The sequence below is a fragment of the Carassius auratus genome, chromosome 29 (assembly GCF_003368295.1).
Source record: "Carassius auratus strain Wakin chromosome 29, ASM336829v1, whole genome shotgun sequence".
Classification (NCBI taxonomy): domain Eukaryota; kingdom Metazoa; phylum Chordata; class Actinopteri; order Cypriniformes; family Cyprinidae; genus Carassius; species Carassius auratus.
In genome coordinates, this window is record NC_039271.1 from 7,463,294 (window position 1) to 7,484,851 (window position 21,558).

Genomic DNA, 21,558 nt, shown 5'->3' on the forward strand with positions numbered 1-21,558 from the left:
TGTAGTGCATCGGAGTAATTACAAAATTGTATAAAAAGGAATTCCATTCTCCACGAGTGGTATAAAAATCTAATTTATGTTACGAGGGAATTGTGTCTTGAGTTGACAGTACTTAATGTATTATTTTAAATAACATTTTCTTAAAAACACCCTTTTCATATTCAGAAGGACATCATTAGGACGAGAATAAAGCATTCATTTTCCACTTGGCCAAACGTGAATACGATCCGTGCATGTGTGTATAAACGCGTGGCGACGAATAAAACCCTCCGTGTGATAAGCAGCCATTAAAAATCAGCCTGCTATATTCTTGTCCCTGATTTTGCTTTACGATACTCATAAATCTGTCGGCAAAACTTATCAAGTCACAACGATAGACTGCGTTGGGCCATTAGTTTGCAGTAGCACCTTGTCCTTTTTGGCAGGAGATGCGCATCGTTATAGATTAGGGTTTCATAAATCTGATTCTGATGCTCAGAGTCTGGTTACAGATGCAAAAAAGTCAACACCGTTTTTTCCCGATGAGCTGGGTTTATCTTGTCGAAAATGGAAATCGACATATCTCTGTTGTAGGCAAATGAGTTGACATCCACTCCGACAATTCGTCATTTGTTCATGGAAGTTTTTAAACTGTGGAAATGATGTTATTACTGATCGGCTGCATTGTGCGAGTGTAATGTGCTATTTGCCATGCCATGCCTGGGTTTTGCAGATGGAAATTAAAGGGAGAAAATTGCTACTAACTACTCAATTACAGCGCTTGATGGTTACGCTGACCTCGGTTGGCAGCAATGGCAACACCGGGCCAATCATGTGGCCCAGATGGCATTAAATTAGAATAGGAAAAGAGGACGATTGCACATATTCATCGCACAAAAAACATTTGAATTACCTTGGACGCTTCAGCTTGATATTGAACAATTAAGTGCAGTGATAGGATTTTATGGGACAGTTTAGAGGCAATGTGCATACAAGAATCACAGTGCGGTGGAGAATTGGCTTTTGATTTCAAATCTGTCAATTAAAGGGCTTCTTATTATTCCCCAAAATGCGACTCTGGTGTTTACCGTTTATTTAATAGCTTTATTTGCAGTGTCTACATACTACAGGAAAAGAGCTCGAGTATATAAGTTTTCTCATATGAAACTTGCAGCGACCGTCGTACATAACAGATTACCCAGGAGATGGTCGGCCAGACTTATTTTCATATAAATCAATTGAAATAAATCTTGGGCCAACAGTTGTTTGTATTCCACCTTTAGTGTTGATGACATCATGATATGTGTAGATAGCATATATTATTTATATTAAAATTCTGCACGGAAGGATTTACAATTAGTGAAATCACTGGACTGATGAATTCGATTGTGTTTTGCAGTCATGCTTCTGCTTTGTGAAAACCAAGTCATTTTCTCTGAAGTCTCATCTCTTTAGGTTGATAAAGAGTCTTTATGATAAGTGATATGATTCTGATTTTGTTTTTTTTATATACAGTATATATACCTGTGTATCTGTCCTCATCTCGCTAGATTTGTTTATATATTCATACCTGTGCTCATGAACAATACTTATTGGTATACATTTTGGATTTATGTATTTAGAACACATTTCTGAATTTCATTTTTTTTTTTTTTTGGTAACTTTTTAGGTAAAAATATATGCAAAATACAACTTTTTATAATTTTTTCATTTAGAAAAATAAATTTTTTATAATATTAATTATGAATATGATATTAATTGTTGGATTAAATATATAGTAGATAAATAATAATGTAAGGCTAAAACATTATTTAAGAAATAAAAAATGAACATTAAAATTGTAATTAAAAAATATAAATATATATTTTTTTAATTCTCTCTCTCTCTCTCTCTCTATATATATATATATATATATATATATATATATACACACACACACACACACACAAGTTTTTATGTGTAATATCTAAAACTATGCTATGCATGATGCAGTGTTGTGGGTAACGCGTTACAAAGTAACGCGTTAGAGTACTCTAATTACTTTTTTCCTGAAATTTGTAACTTAACGCGTTAGTTTCGTGCGTAAGTAATCAGTAACTTCGTTATTTTTTTAAAAAAAGTAATCCGTTACTTTAAGGAAAGGAAAATCCAGACTGCAGCCTGCTTTTTGTCAGACAGTAGTCCTAGGTCTACTGTGCCACCTGCGGATGTATCAGCGGAGCCGAAGCTCTGTGATCGTAAAGTCAATGGCTGTGATGCGTCTGTGCCCTGCGCCTGACCCTGTGTGTGTGTGGGGTTTTTTTTTTTCGAACTCCCGGCAAGATTGCAGAGAGGACAGCGTTTGGTTTATGGAAGTACGCACATTATTTTCAATTTGTCAACGAAAAAGAAAAGAACATAACGGTAAAATGCACACTCTGCTTTGGTGAAAAGCTTCTGTCGACCGCCAAAAATTCTACCTCAAATTTAACGCTACGTTTTAATCACTACTTTGAAGAGTAAATGTAAGAGGACTGTGTTAAAGCGAATTTAGGCTTGTGACTGTGAGTGACACTTTAATAATAATTAGTTCGGCTATTAAGCGATTTGTCATTTGCCTGTGTGGCAGTGAAGGATTTAATTCGGTTTGTTATCATTTTTGTTTGACAGGCAGCTGTTAATTTCTGTTAGATCATTGGCTGGCTGGTTGTTCATAATTTCTAAATGGATTTAAATCTGCAAGCCTGTTTAAGGTTGTGTTTACAAGTAAGCATTCTTGTACTTTGATAACTGCATTATTTAAAGTTAAAGAAAAATCAGGAGTTATCTTGTGGTGCTCATAATATACAGTAGCCTAGGCTACTCGGGCTGGGTAGGTGCGAATTTTGATTAATAATATGTTCTGTGATAATAAATAAATAAAACGCCATGTGGAATAGCCGATTGCTGACTGTCTTTCCTTTTATTGTTATCCTGCAGTGTTAATTTAGTCGGATGACTGACGTTATTCATTGTCGGGAGTCACGACTTCTAGGTGCATTTAAAGGGGCCGGGGGCTGTGTCTGTCATGTGTGAGCCGCTGCAAACGGCTTTTAATTTTTGGTAACGCATGAGTACTCTAACGCGTTACTATTATGAATAGGTAACGCTGTATCATAACTGATTACTTTTAATTGATGGTAACGTTGTAACCTAACTAACTACTTTCCAAAGTAACTATACCCAACACTGGCATGATGGAGTTTCACTTTAGAAAATGTATTGTATTGCACCATCATTGCATTCCCGGCATTCTCTTGCTCTGTAAGCTCTAGCTTTTAGGCAGTTATCAACACTCTATATCAAACTTTTTATCATTATTCAGACAAAATGTCTTATGATTTATAGTTTGTGAAGTGTAGATCACATCTGTAATAAATCCTGACTGATGTAACCTGTATACAATGCTGTTGGGTCATTACAGGTCTTCGGCCTCCCTGAAAAGCCTTGACTCTTTGTTTGTCGTGTGGTCTTGCAGAGATGTTCTGTGGATTACATTCAGCTGTAATTCTAGGCAGCTACTAAACCAGGCTGGAGTCAATAGCCCATACGTTGTTTATCACCAGATCAGTTGCTCCACTTCACAAGGGAAGGAGAAGATTAATTGTTTTAGGAATAATCTCTCTTTGTGCATGCGGATATGGCATTGATTTGCAGAAATGGAAAATGATTTTCGCCTCTCAAGCACATGCTCATGTTTATAAGTGTTGAAAACATTTGAGAGTTCTGAGAGTTTAAGATGATTGCAGCTAACAAAAACTCTTTAATTTAGCCCATATCATGTTTAATTTACTCCCAATTTTTGACTCAATCCTGCTCATTCTTGACCTCAAATCTTCTCATAAAATGCCAATTCAGGCTCCGTTTCGTTACATTAGTCACTAAACTCTGTTTTGGCATAACCTGCAGTAGCTTCAGGATGTTTTCATTCATTTTCTCCCTCTTCCCTGTGAAAAAAAGGCTAGTGTAGCTGAACTGTGATGCATAGAGGGCCATTCCCCTGGTCTGTGGGTGAAAGCCCTTCCTTTTGGGATCAATTACTTGGCACTAGTACCTTGAAAAAAAAGAAATGCCTGATTAAAAGTCCACAATGCACCCTGAGATCCCATGTTTGGCGTTCTTGGCTTCGGCATGGCTAATTTTTAGCATATAATATTTAAAGGTCAGTTGCTGTTTTAGGCGCTCTATTAGATGGAGGTCAGTCGGGCCGTGTGTGTTGTTTCATTGTAAGCATAAAATTTTGTGTTTTTGCTCTTTGCTTTCAAAACATTATTATTCCATTACTATCCTCTCAGGGGAAAATGTGAAAAGCACTGTTGATTTTGCCTCTATGTAGCTTTAGATATACAGTAATACTCTCGCATTGTAATGCATTTAGTTCATCATTGTGGCTGAGGGAGTCGATTTTTTTTGAAGCACCACACAGAGAGTACCCACAACTCCTTGGGAAGGCGTCTCTATTGGCAAGTCATTGGAGAATGCGCACAAAATGAAGGTACCATGTTCGACATAGCAATTGATCAAAGAGGCCGGAGGCTGGTGGAGTTGGAACAGCTCTCCTCCATGGATAAAACTGTATTATAGTGTATTAAACAAAACCAGTGAAGGAGCAGAGGAATCCCGCCAGTGCTTTCAGAAGTGCTAAATGCTGGGTCCCTGTAGGGTCTATTAGACCCCCATCCTGCACTGGTACTTCATTGTAGAGAGCGAGTGAGAGAGAAAGAGATATCTCACTTTGTGTCTTCCTAGAACAATATTTAAGCTCAAGATAGAAGGACTAAGGTGCTTTTCCAGTGCTGATAAAAGGCTCAAGGTGCACTGCAAAGTTTTTCAGGAATAATGTCAACCTCGCCATTGTGGCTTGCTTTTAGATTTTTCCCTGTTGTAGGATCAACAATTAACTTTTCTGCACTTATGTTGCTTTTTTCCATTTTTCCATTTATGTCAATTGTGGTTTCTTGCATGGTTTTCATGTCGTAAAATACAGTTTTCACCCTAGGCAAGGCAAATGGTTTTGCAAAATATCATAAATATTTATCATTTCTTGGCATAAAGTAGCAAGTTTCTTTTTTGTAGACTTTTGGGTCAACAAACCTTTATAGATTTATACATGCATTAATTTCCATGTTGTTATTATATGTTATATGTTATGTCCATTATATTATATTATATTATATTATATTATATTATATTATATTATATTATATTATATTATATTATATTATATTATTTTATATTATATTATTTTATATTATATTATATTATTTTTTAATAAAATGTCTCATTGTTTCTATTATCCTATCAATGCAAAATGATCACAAAATAGTAAGGATTTAAGCTGATCTCATCCAAAAGTGTTTCTTTAGGCATTTCCAAAGTTTTGTAGTGCATTTTCATTTATTTTTAAATTATGATTATTAATTCTAAATTAATGTGAGTATTATGATTTTCCAAAAAAAAAAAAAAACTTAAACATTAGTTAGCGTAGTTAACTAACAAAGAAAAATACTTCTAAAGCATTTATTAATCTTAGTTCATTTCAGCATTAACAAATGCATTATTAAAATCAAAAGTATCTGTTATATAATATTTTATCTGTTGACATCATTTAATGGACCTGGGATAACAGCAAATAACAATGAACAGTTGGATTTTTATAAGCCAACTTTTTTGCTGTGTAGCCTTTAAGTACACTTTTTAGTGTTCAAGATGTAAATAGCAGTAGTGTTAGCATGCACGTCCCACACAAGTATGCACGCACGAGCAGTCGCAAACAAGCGTTAAGTCATTACTTTCAAGTTATATATCTCGTCTGCAGTACACAAAGTCAAAAAAGACAAGTCAAGAGCCATACCTAATAAAATCACTCTACTGAACCAAATACAAGTTATCGGGGGGACCAGGCCTACTTGTCACTTTTTTGGATCATTTTTAGTCATTAGTCATGTTGCATTATTTTCTTAGTCCAGCAGTCCCTTAATTTGCATCAAGTGAAAACGTGCAACTTAAATCATTCATCCACTCTTAGTAAAGGACATCAATATTTTGGCACCACACATCACACAGCGGTTCGTCAGTTCATGGTTAGGATGTTAATACCGTTACCATTTTTTGAACATATTTCGCCTGTTTTTGCAGCTTACTGTTCAGAAATGGTTTAAAAGTACTGGAAAGACAGTTTTGCATTGTTAATGTTAGAGTATGTCTACTAAAGTACATCAAACTTCAAAAGAGCAGTGAAATCCTGTTTTCCGTGATATGCCCCCTTTAATAATCAGCGAGTATCTTCACAATATGCTGCATTTATTTATAGACTTGCATTCTTAAGTAGATCGCTCAGAATCAGAATAATTGGAGCTCTTGGTCAAGCAGTAAGGAAATGTACAGCACTCTGTTATTAGATCTGACAGCAGGGAGGCTTGATTAGATAGTTGCAGCGTAATATAATCAAGAATCAAATCACATAGATTTTCAGTTTTGGTGCTGTATGATCTCGCTCTCTCTGTACTTGTTTCTGCGACATGTTATCGCTCGAAAGCATGTAATTATGGCTTGCTCCAGCTGATAAACAGCTCCTGAGCTGCACTCCACCTTGTACAACAACACATGCAACAAACTCCAGATCATACGTGTAATCATGTTGTTGAGTCTGATGGACGCAAGTGCAATTACAAGATAGGCGGTCAGGTGGGCAAATTTAGACCTGTGAAGCAGTAATGACTACTTAAAGCTGTTTCTGACTAGGGCTGTTTACTCAGGAAAAAAACTAAATCATCCGATTAGAGCATTCAGGGCTAATAAATGTATCCAGACTCTCTCTCTCTTTCCCAGGCTCTCTTCTGTTTCTGTATACTGGATTAAGTGAGGATGCACGGTGCTATTTTAGACTCTCTTTCCCAGTAGAGCTGTGAATAACTGGTGTGATTAAACAAGGTGATAAGCTTCCGTTTTTCTTCCTGAATGTCATTGCAGGTTTGCTTTATCGACCTCGCTCTAATTGGCAAACCATTTCCTTGTCGGGTTCAAAAATAATGAATTGATCTGGGCCTCTTTTCTTTGTAAGTCATGTTCCGCCTGCCAGGTTGTGTCTGTATATTTGCTTATTTTGCTATTTAATGAGCACATCAGATTGTGTGGCGTGTTCTGTAGGTGTATATGTGTGTGTTTGTGTGCATATGGCGCTGGATGTAATCTTTAATTTATTGAAGTTTTCATTGATGAAATTTGAGTTCTCCTCCCAAAGCGCAAAGCTTTTTTTTTTTTTTTTTTGGTTCTCTGTTGTCTTGAGAGAAGAAAACACTAGCTTTATTGTTTTCTTTTTGCTTTCATTTCCTTTGGTTCAGGCACAGGAAGGCAAGTGTATTTATATAACTAAATTTATACACAATGTTAAAAAGTGCATTTTATATGAGCAAAAAAAAAATTTTTTTAAGAAATTATTTGAACATAAAAGATTTTAAAATCTTTAATCGAGATATAAAAATAAATACCAGAACAATAAAAGTTGAATTTAAAAACTGATTAAAAAGTATACTCAAATATGCAGTTGCAAACATGAACTGTATCCAAGACCCCCATAAATCAGTGTATATTATTTTTTTATTTACTTATTAATTCATTCAGTCAATCATTCTTATTATCGGATCTCATAAGAATCATTTGTTCATGAATCAGATTAAACAGATCACGCTGCATGTTGTGCCCACATCAGACTTGTCCATTCAATTTTAGAATGTATATTTCCCTTATTCCTGACATAAGCACAGCATCATTCTTACAATTCGCCAATAGTTTAAAAACTTTAAGAACCGAACTCCATCAGACAGACAGAAATCTGTAGTATGAAAGCTCTCTCAGCTAGATAGAGAGATTGTGACAGAGTGAAACAAAAAAAAGAGATAGTTTCCAGGACAGGGATCTACTGCACGGCCAGGCACTCAGCCACATCTGACTTTGATTAATTACAACCTTTCCATCCCCCTCATCCTAGTACCTGACAGGGAAAATCTAGCCCTGTACAAGCAGGGCAGACTAGGAAGCTCCACCACTTCACTTTCTCACACCGCACTTGTTTTCTCCCTCAGGATGTGCTTTTCAGAACACACTCGCTGAGAGATACAGGGCTGTGCTCTTTTGTCCATGAGGATGTTGAGCTCTGCCCAAAACAGATCATGCTGCATTAAGCAGAGCTGGAAAGTACACAGTTGCCTGGCGGCCCTTCCATCGGATTAGCCATGCAAGGCTTTAAGCGTTTACATCGCAGGCCTTTTATCAGCCATAAGCGTCTAATTTATGAAGCGCTCCGGCCTTTGCCAGTGAAACCACTAAAAGTGAGAAAAGACAGACCACGATCCGCATCGTTTTATTTAATGCAGATCATTTTGCAGCATTAACTCCCAAAGAGCTTTTTGCAGCCACTGTGTAAGAGAAAGCAGCACTAATGCAAGAACTTAAAAGTCTGTAATAGGGCTGGAATTAGCCCGAATTAGAGTTTCCGAATGAAGTTTCTGGACTTTTCGTCCATTAAACCCATAGTCTAGCGCTTTGTCTTTGGGTTTCCATCCAGAGTGGACGATGCGCAGGGTTTTAAAGGCGCTTGGGTGAAATTAGCCAGACGTGAAAGCATATCGTTAATCAGAGACGGCCACGTCACTTTGATTTCCTGTCGTAAGGCCGGAGACATTTGTTTAAGGAAAACGGTCAAGTGTTAGCGAAGGACATGTCTAAATTCACCCAGAGTGATGACTTCCTAATAAAATAATGCATAACAAGAGGGAAAGGGTTTAGGGACGTTCTTGGAGGGTGTTAATTAATAACATGGCCCGTAGCGGAAAGGTTAAGATTCAGTCCGATCCAAATATCAGGTGGATAAAAGCCACCATCTAGATTGTTGTTAATAAGACCTCAAACTACAGCAGAACTAAGTGCCAGCCACCTTCCTTTGAGAGACTTGTTCAAATATACAGTAAAATTGACCTTTAGCTAAGCTGCGGGCGCATTATTGTAATAGTTCAGCGAATGAATGGCCGTGCGGTGCTCGCATGCTGTGAATTTGTCCCCGTATCTTAAGATCACCTGGGCTCCTGGGTGGGAAGAAATGAAAAAGCGACACCGAAACAGGGCTTGCCGTTCCATACTCTGGGTGTTTAACCAAGCACAATTTGCAGCTTCAATGAGACAAAGTGATCAATGCATAATAGCTCCTTATTAACCTCAATTACCACAATTAAGCCCGACTGCCACTGGGCTGCTTTGATGACTTACTTAATCTGATTCAGTGAAGAGGCCACAGTGTCCCATAGTTCCAAGCCTTGACCGACCATGTGGCCCCTGTTAAAAGCACATCTGGTGGAACAAAACATCTTCTCGTTGGCAGACAAATGCCTCCACTCTGTGAATGAAAGGCAACCCCCTCTGCTCTGTGATGTTCGTAATGAATGGTACAAGCCCCTTGGCATAGAGCCTTATTGGGTGGCTTGGATAGCTGCCCAGTTTGTTCGCAGCTAATTGCTTAATTGATGCATTGTTTTTAGCAGCGATATGAATTGCTTTCATTTCGACAACAAAAGGCATTACATGCCATTAGCGACTCACGGCTCTCTATGTATGCTTGTTTTAAAAATGTAAGGCGCCTTTTAAGATTTTGCGCATCATTGTGATTAGTAAACCTCTCTTGGAAGACGTCACGCTCTGTGGATAATACGCCTGCAGCAGGGTTGTTCAAAACTGATAATTGAAGAAATGGCTTCTTTTCAATTCCTGAGTTAGAATGTGAAGCTACAATACAGTAGCAGTTAAATTGGATTGAATCATACTTTTTCAAAACTTTCAAAGAAGTCAAGCCAAAATTCAAAGTTTGTCCTGACAATTTTGCTTTTCTACTTCAAACTTAGTTGCATGAATTTCTTTGAATTCGAATTGGCATTCTGGACTTGTTTACTATAACAAATCAAATTTTAGAATTTTTGAAAATTCTGAATGGCACACAACAATGGCCAGCAACTACTTCTGCCAACAGCTCCTTCTGTGGTTATTTTGCAAGCCGAAGATACAGTACATTTACTCCCCCCGCGCAAACACAAAAACACTGTTAGTATTTACAGTTCCCTCTTCGCAGTTAAAGCAAATGAAATGGCATTTAACTCCGTGTTGGTGCTGTTTAATTAGCAGGATAAGGGTTAATAAGTTCCTTCTCCGGTGCTGGAGTGTCTCCTCAGGAGAGTTGACACTTCCATAATGCATTCCCTTTCCACCCCCTCCTCAGTCTCTACATATTCCCACTGAAGTCTGGGATAAAGAGCTGTTTTTCCCTCTCTCTCTGCTGCATGTTTGTCCCCAGATCCTCAGAGAGCATTCCGGAAAGCTGGCAGCCTCTGTGGAGCGTCTTCTGCTGCCAGGGGAGCTCGTGGAACACGTAGGGATGAAGAGAGCGCTGGCCACATGGAGACACAGTGTAACTTATTCATCAGTTCGCAGTGTTTTGAGGGAGGAAACAAGGCCTGTGTGCAGTAAACACACTGCCTCACAACACAAAGACTGTAATAACAAGAGCTCAGCCCGGCATCCGTACTGACAGAGATAGGTGCCAGGCAGGTTGTGTGTATGTTTTGGAAGCAATGACTGTGCGCAGACTCCCTTGATCATCTGTTGGTGCTCCAGACTGTTTGGGTAGGAAATGTTGATGCTTGTTGCATATACAACACGAAAGTCATCTCTCTTGTGCCCAAGCAAATACTGGTTTTGAACATTTTAATACGAACTGATTGGGGCCAAATGTGCCAAGAATGTGCATAAGGGGCTCTGTCTTGGCGAGATTTGGGATTTCATGGGGTATAAAAATAGATAGTTGCCGCCTATTATCTCAACAAGGTAGAGCCATACGTGCTTTTCCCCTGTGGTGCGAGACACCGGCATTTACATCAGCCTTGCAAGTCAGATAGGAAATTACCTGTTTTGTGATTTGCTTGTCTGCCGCGATTACAGCATTATCATAATGTTACGGTGGGAGAAGCATACCTACAAGGGCGTCTGGCCTTCTCTATACCCCCTTCTCTCTCCAAGCAGAGGGGCGGAGGCCCCCTCCGGAGAGGAACCGAGGCCCCACACAGATGCGAGTCATGCCAGGCAGGTGGAGGATGCGGTCGGAGGCATCCCCTCGGGGAGCTGGCGGGTGCAGATGCTTGACAAAGCCCCCGTGTAGGCATTCTGATTCAATCAGTGCTTTCTGCAGCAGCAGCACACAGCGGCTCATCCTACTGTTACCTCAGCAGCTGCTGCGGAGATAGTCCTTCATAAGACTAGAGCTGCGAAAAAGGAAGATTACATTAGACCTTTTTATGATACATTAGTTTTTTCTTGTGTAAACACATTGTCAATGAAGTTCTTATAAGTCATTTGCTCATTTATGTCATAATAAAAGCACATTTGTTCTTTGTCATTTGGAACAAATGGACACCACAAGGTCTACAAACATGCATTTTCTTTATTTTTCAGTTAAACTTATTTTAACTTGAGCACTGCTTATTAGAATGCAGTGCCATGCATGTGATGCTGCAAAAGACTCGAAATGGCAAGCGCAATGGTCAAACTCTCGCCCGTCTAGTATTTTACATGGAAGGACAATGGAAAAGTAGAGTTGTGGAATGGAAAAATACCTTCAGTCTGATAGACCCCTATCTCTGGTTTCTATAAGGCAAAGTGTGTTATTTGTTATGAAAACAGTACTTAAAACCTTTAGAAACGTACCAAAGTTGCTTTCTCCGCTAATAGATTATTTATCATTAATCTACAATATTGAAGTGATTTACCATGGTAAAATCATAGTGATTTTTTTTTGTGTGAAGAGTTTAGAGTGTGTTTCTTTGATTACTAAAAAATGTGTTTATTTACTATTAATTTAATTATAGTAGCTGTGGTTACTATGGTACAGTATTGTTCAAAATAATAGCAGTACAATGTGACTAACCAGAATAATCAAGGTTTTTAGTATATTTTTTATTGCTACGTGGCAAACAAGTTACCAGTAGGTTCAGTAGATTCTCAGAAAACAAATGAGACCCAGCATTCATGATATGCACGCTCTTAAGGCTGTGCAATTGGGCAATTAGTTGAAAGGGGTGTGTTCAAAAAAATAGCAGTGTCTACCTTTGACTGTACAAACTCAAAACTATTTTGTACAAACATTTTTTTTTTCTGAGATTTAGCAATCCTGTGAATCACTAAACTAATATTTAGTTGTATGACCACAGTTTTTTAAAACTGCTTGACATCTGTGTGGCATGGAGTCAACCAACTTGTGGCACCTCTCAGCTGTTATTCCACTCCATGATTCTTTAACAACATTCCACAATTCATTCACATTTCTTGGTTTTGCTTCAGAAACAGCATTTTTGATATCACCCCACAAGTTCTCAATTGGATTAAGGTCTGGAGATTGGGCTGGCCACTCCATAACATTAATTTTGTTGGTTTGGAACCAAGACTTTGCCCGTTTACTAGTGTGTTTTGGGTCATTGTCTTGTTGAAACAACCATTTCAAGGGCATGTCCTCTTCAGCATAGGGAAACATGACCTCTTCAAGTATTTTAACATATGCAAACTGATCCATGATCCCTGGTATGCGATAAATAGGCCCAACACCATAGTAGGAGAAACATGCCCATATCATGATGCTTGCACCTCCATGCTTCACTGTCTTCACTGTGTACTGTGGCTTGAATTCAGAGTTTGGGGGTCGTCTCACAAACTGCCTGTGGCCCTTGGACCCAAAAAGAACAATTTTACTCTCATCAGTCCACAAAATGTTCCTCCATTTCTCTTTAGGCCAGTTGATGTGTTCTTTGGCAAATTTTAACCTCTTCTGCACATGCCTTTTTTTTAACAGAGGGACTTTGCGGGGGATTCTTGAAAATAGATTAGCTTCACACAGACGTCTTCTAACTGTCACAGTACTTACAGGTAACTCCAGACTGTCTTTGATCATCCTGGAGGTGATCATTGGCTGAGCCTTTGCCATTCTGGTTATTCTTCTATCCATTTTGATGGTTGTCTTCCGTTTTCTTCCACGTCTCTCTGGTTTTGCTCTCCATTTTAAGGCATTGGAGATCATTTTAGCTGAACAGCCTATCATTTTTTGCACCTCTTTATAGGTTTTCCCCTCTCTAATCAACTTTTTAATCAAAGTACGCTGTTCTTCTGAACAATGTCTTGAACGACCCATTTTCCTCAGCTTTCAAATGGATGTTCAACAAGTGTTGGCTTCATCCTTAAATAGGGGCCACCTGATTCACACCTGTTTCTTCACAAAATTGATGACCTCAGTGATTGAATGCCACACTGCTATTTTTTTGAACACACCCCTTTCAACTAATTCAACTAATTGCTCAATTGCACAGCCTTAAGAGCGTGCATATCATGAATGCTGGGTCTCATTTGTTTTCTGAGAATCTACTGAACCTACTGGTAACTTGTTTGCCACGTAGCAATAAAAAAATATACAAAAAACCTTGATTATTCTGGTTAGTCACATTGTACTGCTATTATTTTGAACAATACTGTATTTTGCCAGATACTGTGGTAAATTTGTGTTCAGGAGGGTTAATTGCTATTGAACTTAGATTTGCAAGAGAAAAATCATGTTAAAGTCATTGATCTGTGAGCTGATTATCATCTGATTTCATCGTTTCATCCGGTCAGAGCAACAAGCATTGCATTTGCGTGTGTTTAGCAAGCCGTCACAATCAATTAGCTAACAAGATGTTACAGGTTACATTTAGATGTGGATTTAGCATTTGGAGCATCAGAGGGAAAATCTTATGAATCGTGAAATATTCATGATGTTTGTTTAAATGCTTGGCTCACAGCGTTAAACTGTTTATAAATTCTAATAGGCTGCTTTGGAGTCCTCGCACTTGGGTTTTCTAGCGTTTAGCAGTGAAAGGCGGGGAGTCTATGAAACGCACTGTAAGCAAAGGCCTGCCAAGCCTGTTATGTTACACCTCTGAAGTGCAAATGAAAAAATTTCTCCCCAGCCAACACTAGATTATGTTTTTATGAAACGCCAGCATCAGAAGGCGCTTGTTTATTTCACATAAGATTAGCATAGCGCTAAGAGTGAGTATGACAACATATGCAAAATGATGTTAATGCCATCTTAGTGGATTTAGCTTTAGTTTTTCTCATATATCTCTAGTTTTTTTCTCAAGAGGGCCCTTTTATTTATTGGTCAATGAGATCTAAAGCTTCATAGAACATTATTAAGAGTGTTAAAGTACAGGCAATTTAAGTTAGCCTGAATTTTTATATAGCAAGCTCGTGTTGACCACAAGCTGAACATGGTTTTGCACCCAAGAGGCCCAAAAATGTGCATGGGGGTATTTTTCTGAGCTAGTTTTGGGGTTGTTTTGTTTCATCAAGTGTTCATCTGTCTTTTTCTGTCCTAAAGCTTCAGTGTGGTGTATTTCTTGTTGAAATAGCCTGAATCAGACTTTGATTAAAGGACGGGGAGCTCGTCGTCTTTCTGCCTGGGTGGCTGAAGCTGCAGCCTGGGGAAATTTGATTTGGATCTAACTGATGTGACTAGATTAAGATCATAATTAGTGTCGTGCGGGATGGTGGTGATGCTGGCTCGGTCTGACGTGGGAAGGGAAGAGGATTAAAACATTTCCAGAATGCCAGTCAGTACGTGTGTGTGTGTGTGTGTGTGTGTGTGTTTGAGGGCACTGTCAGCTGACAGGGTGGGCAGTCCGTGTGTCAGTAAGACAAGAGTGTGACTGCTTAACATTTCACATCATGTCGGAATGAATACCCGGCATCATGTGTAATGGGCGGGGTAGATTTAGGAACCTGCGTCTGACAAAGGCCCTGGCTGATTAGTGCAAAGGGGCTCAATTATATTAGTAAGACTTCATTTAGAAATAAAATGAAGTTTTGTTGGCCCAAACTGTCACCCGAGTGGAATACATCATCCAGACGATTGTGCATTGCTAGGGATTGCTTCCTCATCAGTGTAGTGCAGAATGAGAGTGAGAGAGAAAAAACATTGTTTTCACTCATGAGTGCATTATTAAGGAATTTGTGACGGTGGGATGCGGGTGGTGTGGTAATATCCTATGACAAAAAATAATATGATGGGGGGTGATATTAGCGGGGGCCTTTTTAGGACAGGCTGTTTTTTTTCCTGTGCTGTGTTTTAGGAGAAAATAACTCCCCTCCGTGACATTTTTAACTGGAGCCCTCGGGGTGCAAGGGGAATCGGACAGGGTAATTGCGCTAGGGTTTCTCCTTACTAAATTAACCTCTGCTTGGAAATTTATTGGCCTGCTGTTTTTGAAAATTATTTAAACTTGCGCTTTTTTTACTGATTCAAAGCATTTGGTGTCAGACCTTTTTGTTTTCCACTAGAGGGTTGATTATACCAGAGAGGATGTTTGGAAGAGGAGACGGTCTGGATAGTTCATTGCGGACAGGATTTGGCCTGGCAATGTTTTTAACTGCTCACCTGTGGAAATATACATAGACTGGGGTAGCCATGAAGTCTGGGTTAAGTCAATATGCATTCTCGGGTCATTGGATGCACAACCACTACTCTGCATTAAGGTGATTCACACTTTATGGGATGTCGTCCAAAAGAGCATGTCTTTTACATCACTCTCTGGCATCATTGTAAAGACATTACATCATGCTCCAATTCCTGCAATAAATGCATCATGTGAGAGATGGTAATTGCATTAGGTGTTGTTTTAAGCTAATTCCCATTTCCCCTAAAGGAATTTGACTTGACATTCAGATGTCAAGATTTAGATTTGTGTGTATATAATTACTTTGTATAAGTTTGGTTTGATTCACATGCAATACTTATACCTGTGAGGGTTAAAATATTATATATTGTAATTTAGTGCAGAATAATGTTATGGATCAACTGTCACCAAAGCCATAATTTTGCAGACATTGTTTGATCTGATTTGATTTTGTCCACATATTTTCAGTGTCTTACCATAGTGTGTTTTTCAGTGCTGGACATGTTACGCATTGCTGGAGTCGCCATTGTTTCATTATAGTCTCTGCTCAGGATGCCCCGCTGTTGATGCTCCACCACTGGCCACATACCGTCTGAGCAATTGCTTTTTATGGCACATTAAAAACGATCATGTGAAAATGCAGTGTAACACTTAAAAAGGATATTAAGACATCCTGAGCTATTAGTTCCCCTGAACCCGAGCTCACTTAACTTCCCCGACAACCCTTTAAATATTGGTTAGATAAATGATACAATCTCTCAACCTCTTCCGTTCTCCCCTCCTCGAGGTGTCCGTTTTGATGGTTCCATGCTGAAGTATGTTGGCTGGCCATTGAAGCGAGACGCTTTGAATAAACATCAATCTCAGGCTCTCTCGAAGTCGAAGACAATTGTCCAAACCGTGCAGCGGAGACGGCCGACAGGAAACTGACAAGAAGCCGGGGAAACGGTCAGCCGATCATGATTTACATGCTCTCTGGCATTTTGGCCGGCTGACGGAGAAAACAATCGCTCAGCTCTATTTGACTTTTTCCCTCTGACAGGCCCTGAAGTCATCCTTGTGTGTCTATATGTAAAGCGCTCTTTTTTTTTTTTTTTCTTATTTCCACTTGCGTTCTTCCTTCTCCTGTTACTCCAGTCGTTTTCTTTCAGGGCTGACCATCTGGACGTAGCGATGCCAATTTGGTGCGTTGGCCGTGACAAGGATAGAGATGTAGCATGTTGTCTTGTTCCACCCGACAAGCCACGGGGGTTGTTGTCTGTGCCCCAGATACCCACCAACAACCCCTAAACCCAGCCACATTGATGAGCAAAATCTCCCCTATACCCCATGTTTGACGCCAATTTGTCAATATGCTTGCAAGCTCATAATGAAGAGCTGATATTAAAACAGAAGCGTGTAGTACCACACTGACCTTTCAACAGGAGAATAACAGCTCCTCATAATCGGCTCTGTTGAGTAAGCAACCTAGAAGGCAAGGTTATAGTCTGGGAAAAATAAAAGGCTGTACTGAATGCGATTTCACAAGTCAATAAACTTCCCGTGTGCATGTGTGGCCACAGCGGTTATGCTGATGTGCAGGTTTTTAAAGAGTCAGGACAGCGGGATCCCTCCAGACATTTGTAACGCATCAGATAGGAAAGCATCAATCTCTTCCTCCAAAGTGCCCCGAATTTAACTCGGCCAGAGGCAACGCGGGAAAGGAGCGCAGTTAAATGTTCTTTATTTATCTCCCTCGGAATTCTCTCGGTAGGCTGGAGGGGTGAAATTGATATGGATGCGTTCCAGGGTTTTTATTTCATATCATGCTGTGACTTTGCGGTGTCTTGTTTTGCATCCACTTATATATTTATTATCTGTTTTCCCTGCCATTTTCATTTGCAGCATTGTTACCGGTTTTGTGTCACTGTAAAATGAATTTGCATGCATTGCCTTGAACACAAACCCAATAAACGGAATGATATCACGGAAATGTGGTGCAATGACACTGTAAATGATATGTTAATATGGGAATATAGTGCAGGGTCTAGTAGAAGAGCAAAAATCCTTGTCTGACACTGTGTGTGTGTTTGAGAGAGAAAGAAAGTCAGAGTTTTCTGTTGAAGCTTGACCAGCTTTTCCAAACAGTGGCACTTAGGCTTTTTTTCATGGTCTCGCTGTGACTGCATCGGCAAGGGCATGTTCCTCTGCTTTTTTGCCTTCTTCCACGCACCACGTCAGCAGAGAAACACATCAGCAAAGAAACATCTTCTTCCGCCTCTTAACAATTTTAGGTGCTGGTCCTCTCTCGTCAAACCTTGTGTTATGAAATTGAACGCTGCATGAAACTGCATTAGTTAAAGAAAAATAGCGGTTTTAGCTTCTTTTACTCACACCTGGGACGAGCTGACTAGTTGTGACTTGTTTCTTGATGGTGTGTCTTACTTTTATTAGTTGAAGCAATGTTCTGGATGCAGGGAAAGTTAAACTCTACGGACAGCATTGAATAGTCAAGATTTGTGCAAGAATTTGGATGTCTTTGAGGAAGTACTTTAATAAAAGCTGGTTTTAAATGGTTGCTTACACAATTTAATGTTTTTTATTTTATTTTATTTTTAAACCAGAGGGGTGACTTGTTTACTGTGATGATCAGTATTATGCTATACATGCTGTCGGAAGTGCTTACCTTGAACTTATTGAACCCATGATATTCCTTTAAGGACATTTAGGAAAATGTACTCACCAGTGAACAGCTTGACAGTGATTTTTGCATCACTCTTCTTTTCTCTCTTACTGTGCGTGTTTCTTTGTGCACACACTGAGGACACAGACAAGGGATTATCAATCTTCATTTTGTAATTCAGGAAGGCCCGCTTGTCAGGTATCCAGCAGTGACTGAAACAACTCATTCTAGCGTGCTGGGGTAGAAACCCGAGGGAATGGCAGCCTCCTGTATCTCTCCTCCACCTTACCACTGTCAGCTCGATGCGCCGCGCGTGGTGTTAACCCCTCTGTTCCTCGCACAGGTGCGCAGGCACCCACGCATCTACGCTCATTAAGACAGAGGGCAGACTGGTGCTTCCTCAACAAACGGGAAAACAAGAAGAGCCAGCGGTGGCAGTTCCAGAAACATTTAGCTGTTGTTTTTTTTTTTGGCTCTCTCTTGCTTGTTGAACAATTTTTATAAGTAGCATTTTAGGGAATTTGGGTCTTGATATTATCAAAGCCCTTTTCCGCCATGTAAGAAATATGTCAAAATTTTAAATGAAGACAAAATTGAGATAGAAAGTAATAAATAGAAGTGAAAAAAGTCACTAAATTAAGAGAAATAATGTCAATTATGACAAAACTTTAAATTATAACAACGAATTATAAGTATGACAAAGCCAAAATGATAAAGAAAAATGTAATATGACACTGACATAAGTCATAATGATGACTTGGAGTCAAAATTATTAGTCAAAAAGTCATAAGCATTACAAAGTCTACATGATCGAAAAGTTATTACAACAGAAGTCGAAATATGTTGTCATAATTACAATGTTGAAAATGTGAAATTATGAGATAAGTCATAATTATTCATTTTAATAATTTTGTGAATAAAGACATTTTCATAATTAGGATTTTGCCATATCTCAGTTTTCAACTTTTTCTTTTAGAATTGTCACATACACTGACAATTTTTTGACAAGTAAAACAACATCAGGAAACTTGGGAAAAGTTGAACTGACCCACAGCAGCACCACAGCTTATGGTGTTTTGAATTGACTGCTATTATATTTCATATTTTCCAGAGTATAAATGCACATTCATGTCCTCTGTTGAACTTAGTTACATCGTCTTTTAAATATAATTTGAAAGAACACATTTAATTTCCGCCTTTTTAGTTTTTATACTCTATTTAGGGGGATGTGGGTGATCAGAAGCAGATTTAAACTAGTTTACATCATCAAAAGTTCACTTACTGTGGATTTCACCATCCAGGTGGAGAGCAAACTTAATTACCCAGCCAGCGAGGGTGTAGCCAAAGCCCGTTCTTAATATAGCTATCATTAATATATTTCGAAGTGCATAAATCGGGAAATTTGAAAATCACTTTGATCGCATCTCGCACTTACTCTCTCCATTTGCAGTTTTCTGGGCTGCTTTTCCCCCTTTTTTCCTCTTCTCTCAAACCATTAAAGATTGAAATGTACTTTTCGAGAAGCGGGCACAAAAAGGAGTGGGTTTGGTTCATTTCTGAGGAGTTGGTTTGTGACGACCTTTTTGCCTGTGAATAATTCACTCTCTTAAGGAGCTCAGTGGGCCTCCTCTTTGAGCTTTGATTGGGGAAAATGTGCTGATGCAAGCAATAGCCCCAGGCACCCACCCTAGAGCAGCCTTTGGGCTGGGGGGGCCTCAGTCCTGCCCCTCAACTCCAATCCCCTTCCCGATCAACTGGTCGGCAACCCTAAAGTCCTGCCCGAGAACGCTAACTACAGTCCTTTACGGATTAGCATAGAGTTGGGAAACTCTTGAGTGTGGTTGCTTTCAAAAAACCCCTCAGGAACATGGCCTGATCTTGGAGCTGATCCTCAGAGAGACGTCCACTGATGGCTCTCCAGCGCTGGCCAAAAACTTCCATCACCTCAGGCTGCAATTTGTCGCTTGACCCGCCAGGGGCCTTGAGAAAAGCCTTGAGAGCGAGGTTCTGCTCCTGTTGGCTCTAAACCGTGGAGCCAGTGTCATCCTCCTCCATTCTTATCCTGGTATTTATGCATGTGGAAAACTTGACCGCCACAAGCGTTTGAAGAAACCTTGCAGTGCACACTATGATTGTGTGTTTAGGTGCTGTGTTTGTGTTTCAATTTTAGACTGAGGGATCGCTAAAGGATACAGGCTCTCGTTCATGCTCCATGCCTCTTTTCTTCTGTTCAGGGTTATTGTTGTAATCTAAAGCCTAAAGCTTAGTTTAGACAAAGTTTGTTTTTTAAAACACTTTTGTAAGATTTCTATTACCTAAAACTTTTCCTCACTTATAAAAAAATCACTGTGCATCTTAGCTGTACAACAAGAGGCCAACAAATTGAACTAATATAATGTTTCCTGTGGTTGGGATTCCTGTAAAAAAAGGTTTTGCTTATATCAGGTGTGAGCTCTTGCAATGTTCTTTTAGTTAAGGATTCTTAGCTGTTACTATTTGCTAGTAATATAGTAGTATAGTAACTTAATATATATGTTTTAGGGTTTTTTTCTAGCCATATAAACCTATGCTTTGTCATTCTTTCAAGTCAAATACTTCGATGTAATCAGTGAATACAGCAATTTTAAATAATTGAGAATGCATTTCCTCTGACCAGATTTAACAAAAAAAAAAAAAAAACATATTATAGGAACTGTTTATCACTAACATTTTAAATTTCAAAGGCATTTTTTTTTGTCATTTTGGTGACATTTTCCCCCAGTCCAGGTGAATTTGAAAATGCAAAGCAATAATAACCGTTTTCTTGTGCTTGAAATCCATTTATGGAGTGGCTTCTGATTGTTGTTGCATTTGCTGCTGCATCATAGAATGACAAAACAGGAAAACTTGCTGAAGATATTAAGATATTATTTTTTTTCTTTCCACAGATCTCCGTCTGACTCACAAAACTCCATCCTAAATTACCATCCATCCAAACCACCTTAAGTAACTAGATGTCCAGCCAACAGCTTCTGTAGGGAACATCTCGATTCTGACGCTAGATTCAGCAGTCTTTCGAGTTTCATGCACACGTTAATTTGCAGATCAGATGTCTTGTTTTAAGGTAAGAGCAAGAATAAATACACAAACATCTTGGTCAAAGAGTCAGGCCTGTTCAAATCTCACCGCTCTAATCTAAATACCACCTGTCCATCTTTCTCGTGACCATCAGCACTTGCCAATTTTTTTGTTGGATGTGGCTCCTCCGCTTTGCTTTGTTTGCCCGGAGTCTTTGCATCCTCAGAAAGATGTGAACAAGAGGATAAAAGACATTTTTATAATCAACATTTTGTCCTTAAGCAGTCTTTTTCTTCTCAAACGAGTTTTCATTATTTATAAGTG

The 21,558-nt window shown here is 39.1% G+C and overlaps 1 long non-coding RNA gene across 1 annotated transcript in view; it reads left to right on the forward strand.

The window, feature by feature from the left end:
* LOC113047942 (uncharacterized) overlaps positions 1 to 21,356 on the forward strand; it is a 65,601-nt gene extending 44,245 nt beyond the window's left edge. Inside the window, exon 11 of the long non-coding RNA XR_003276376.1 lies at positions 21,105 to 21,356. This is a non-coding gene — a long non-coding RNA (uncharacterized LOC113047942). The remainder of the gene's footprint in view (positions 1 to 21,104) is intronic.
* The last annotated feature ends 202 nt before the right edge of the window (positions 21,357 to 21,558 follow it).